Below are 4,336 nucleotides of genomic sequence, written 5' to 3'. Positions count from 1 at the left end.
GGGTTCGGGCTCGGCTCGGCCCCGCCGGTCCCTCACGCTCGCTGCGGTGCCGCCGGCGCGCTGGATGCGGCGGGTCTGCGGCCGCCGCGCCAGGGGCGGGGCGTCGTGACGTCACTGCGTCGTGACGTCACCGCGCACCCGCCGGGCAGCTGAGGCCGAGCGGCGCCAGCGGGGAGAGCGCGCGAGGGGCGGGGCGCCCCCTGGCGGACCAGGAGGGGAGGGCGCTGAGGGGGCGGGAACGGGGGCGTGGCCAGGTGAAGGGGCGTGGTTATAATTTTGGGGCGTGGTCACAATTTGGGGGCGTGGTCACCATTTGGGGCGTGGTCAGGACCCTCCGCGCGCGCCAAATCCCAATTACCTAAAATCATCCTAAATTATCCAAATTTTATATAATTTTATATTTATCCTTTATAATATTATATATTATTATATGTAATAATGTAAGGTTAAATAAATTTATATTAATTCCATATATGCATTATATGTAAATATTAAAACTCATTAAATTGATTACTTAGACTAAATTAAATAATTATAGATTTATTTTTTACATTAAATAGCTACCATATACTTTAAATATTAATCATATATAAATGTGTAAGATAAGCATGTTGAATACATTTACATTTATAAGTTACTATAAAACTATAAAATGTATATAAATTAATTTTATTCATATATATTATATGCATAAATTTATATGGTAAATAAATAATTCTATATATTTAATGCATAAGTTACATAAATTTTTATATAGTTTTTCTAAATAAATATAGAAACTGAATAAGTTACATAAAATTAATTAATTGATTAATTAATTGGAAAATGAATTAAATAAATGGAACTAAAGAATGGAGGTTTTCAGGGTAAAAAAATACTTCCCTTTTTTCAGAGGGAAGAAGTAAAACAGGAAAAAAACCACTATTAATCCGTAAAACAGTTTAAATAAAACACAGGTACAAACTAAATCAGTGAAAAAAATAAAACATCAAGGAAGTGGAGAAATCACGGAGAGAATCGAATGAGGCGGGACGGCAGCAGCGATGGGGTGGGGCAGCCCCACGGTGGGCAGGGGGAGTGGGCGCTGGGTGTCTGTCCGGCCCTGGGTGTCTGTCCGGCCCTGGGTGTGTGCCCAGCCCCGGGTGTGTGTCCAGTCCTAGGTGTGTGTCCGGCCCTGGGTGTGTGTCCAGTCCTAGGTGTGTGTCCAGCCCCGGGTGTCTGTCCGGCCCCGGGTGTCTGTCTGGCCCCGGGTGTCTGTCCAGTCCTAGGTGTGTGTCCAGCCCCGGGTGTGTGTCCAGCCCTGGGTGTGTGTCCAGCCCTGGGTGTGTGTCCAGCCCTGGGTGTGTGTCCGGCCCTGGGTGTCTGTCCAGCCCCGGGTGTCTGTCCGGCCCCGGGTGTGTGTCCGGCCCTGGGTGTGTGTCCAGCCCTGGGTGTGTGTCCAGCCCCAGGTGTCTGTCCGGCCCCGGGTGTCTGTCCGGCCCTGGGTGTGTGTCCAGCCCCGGGTGTCTGTCCAGCCCTGGGTGTGTGTCCAGCCCCGGGTGTCTGTCCAGCCCCGGGTGTCTGTCCGGCCCTGGGTGTGTGTCCAGCCCCGGGTGTCTGTCCAGCCCTGGGTGTCTGTCCAGCCCTGGGTGTCTGTCCGGGCCCGGGTGTGTGTCCAGCCCCAGGTGTGTGTCCAGCCCCGGGTGTCTGTCCAGCCCCGGGTGTGTGTCCAGCCCCGGGTGTGTGTCCAGCCCCAGGTGTCTGTCCGGCCATGGGTGTGTGTCCGGCCGTGTATGTGTGGGTCTCCAGCAGGGGTGTGTCTTGTTCCAGATGTGTGGATGTCCAGCTCTGGACAGGTCTCCAGCCACGAGCTGTCTGGGTGGACAGCCCCAGATAGTGTGTCTGACCCCACCTGGGTGTGCTTCTGCTCCCAGAATTGTGGGTGTCCAGCCCTGGGTGTGTGTCCATCTCCAGTTGTGTGTGTGTCCATCTCCAGCTGTGTGCCCAGTCCCAGATGTGTGTGTGCCCATCTCCAGATGTGTGTCTGTTCCCAGATGTGTGTGTGTCCCTCTCCAGATGTGTGTGTGTCCATCTCCAGTTATGTGTCTGGTCCCAGGTGTGTGTGTGTCCATCTCCAGCTGTGTGTCCATCTCCAGATGTGTGTGTGTCCATCTCCAGATGTGTGTGTGCCCAGTCCCAGATGTGCGGGTGTCCATCTCCAGTTGTGTGACTGGTCCCAGATGTGTGTGTGTGTCCATCTCCAGCTGTGTGTCCATCTCCAGAAGTGTGTGTGTCCATCTCCAGATGTGTGTGTGTCCATCTCCGGGGGTGTCTGCCCGCCCTGGGTGCCAGCTCCGGGCAGGCTCGGCCGTGCTGGAGCCCAGCCCGGGCCCAGTGCCAGCTCGGGCTCAGGGCAGTGCCCTCCCGGCCCTCATTAGTGATTAACGAGCCGAGCGGAGCCGCCGGCTCACCGCTCACCCGCCCACATCCCCAGCCCAGCGTGGGGGTGCTGAGCACGTTTTGGGGGTGCTGAGCACTTTTTGGGGGTGCTGAGCCTGGCCAGGGCTTCCTCCCCCACTGCTCCTCCGCACCCTCCTGCAGTGGGGGCTGCATTCCAGACAGGGACACGACCAAGCTGTCCCCAGGGTCAGGGACACCGAGGGGCCCCATCCGCACCACAGGCTCCACAGAGTCCCCACACGGGCTCTCGGGACCATTCCAGGACAGGCACAAAGGCGGGGCTCTCACCCAGGACCACCCCGATCCCGACCCCATCCCCAAACACCCCACAGGCAGCCGGGAGGGGTCTGAGCCCCGTCTCGCCTTCACTTTTCCCGGGGCCCTTCCCTTAAAATACAAGCTGGGAAAACATCGGTGTGTGGGTTAAAACCCCAGGGAAAAGCGCAGATAACGGGTTTTAACCAAAATCACTTTGTCTGGCCACAAAACGTCCTCTGGCCACCTAAATCCCGCGGCAGTTCCTTGGCCAAAACCCTGTCCTGGACCCGCCGTGCCCCAGGAACCGCAGCCTCGGGGCCCTTCCGCTGCTTCTGCCCCGTCAGCAGCTCTGCGGTGCCCGCGGCTGCGCTGGGGAGGGTTCCCAGGCTTGGCAGAGCTCTCTGGGGGCTCTCGGGAGGGGTCTCAGGACGTCTGGTGCTGTCTCCGAGTGCTTGGGAGGTTTTGGGGCAACAGGATGAGCCTGAGATGTCCCAGCCCTGCCAGTGCCACGAGCACCAGGGATGTGGGGACTCGCGGGAGCCCGGCGTGGGCACTGGTGACCGTAGTCTGTGCCACTCCATGCCAGCCCAGCCGGGCTTCAGCTCCCGGGGAGCCTCTTGCTGATGCTTTCCCCTCCCACCATCCATCCTTTCTCCCAGATCCCCTGTTCTCAACCCATCAAAGCAGCTTTTTGCAGCACAAACACCCGTTCGGGACCCCAGGAGGGACCCCAGGGTGCCACCGCCCTCTGTGCCCCACACAATCCTGGGTTGGGGGGCTCTTTTTTACCCTCAGTGCTGAGGGACAGGGATGCAGCTCCGTGTCCTTCCAAGCTGTGGGATTCCTGCTGGTTTTGCCCCCTCAGTTTGCAGGAGCCGGGGGTGGAGGATGTCCGGGACAGGGAATCACATCCCTGCTGCCACACAGGCCAGGGACAGGGTGGGGGAAAGGCCACCAGCTGGGAACATGAGGAGCAGAGAGACCCTCCTGGCCCAAACCCGAGGGCAGGGAGACAGAGTTTGCATTTCCAGGTGTTTTTACAGCACACAGAGCAGCCAGAAAAAGTCAGGGGTGAGGGACAGTGGGGTGTAGGCACAGAGGGGGTGCCCGGGGTGCTCCCAGTTCTGCCATAGCTTCGAGCTGCCAACATTCAGCTCCAGTCACCCTCTCCTGTGCAGCTGTGGAGCTGCTTGGAGCATCCTGGAGCATCCTGGCGCAGGGCAGGGACTCGCTGCCCTCAGCACCCCCAAACCCGGGCATGGTGCCCACTCCTAAGAGCAGCGTCCGGCCTCAAATACCCCCCAAATGTGACCATAATGATCGCGGCACGGAGCCAGCAGGATATATATAGGTCCCACTTCCCCGGGAAGGGGATGTGGACCTGGGAAACCCCCGGCTGCTGCTGGGGAGAGGAAGGGCTGGGCTGAGTCAGCTCCCCTCGAGGAATCCTGTTTGTCAGCAAACAAGGCAGCAGCTCAGCCCCGGCACTGGCAAAACGCTCCCGCATCCCCTCCTGCCCTTGGCACCCCCTTGGGCGAGCGAAGGGGCGCTCACCCGGCACACCCCATCGGCTGGCAGGGACCCAGGGGGCTGCGGGAGCCCCCTGGCATCCCCCCGGAGACGCTGGATGGGTGCAGGG

This window comes from Hirundo rustica, chromosome 24 (genome assembly GCF_015227805.2).
Source record: "Hirundo rustica isolate bHirRus1 chromosome 24, bHirRus1.pri.v3, whole genome shotgun sequence".
NCBI classification, from domain to species: domain Eukaryota; kingdom Metazoa; phylum Chordata; class Aves; order Passeriformes; family Hirundinidae; genus Hirundo; species Hirundo rustica.
This window is presented reverse-complemented; position numbering follows the sequence as displayed.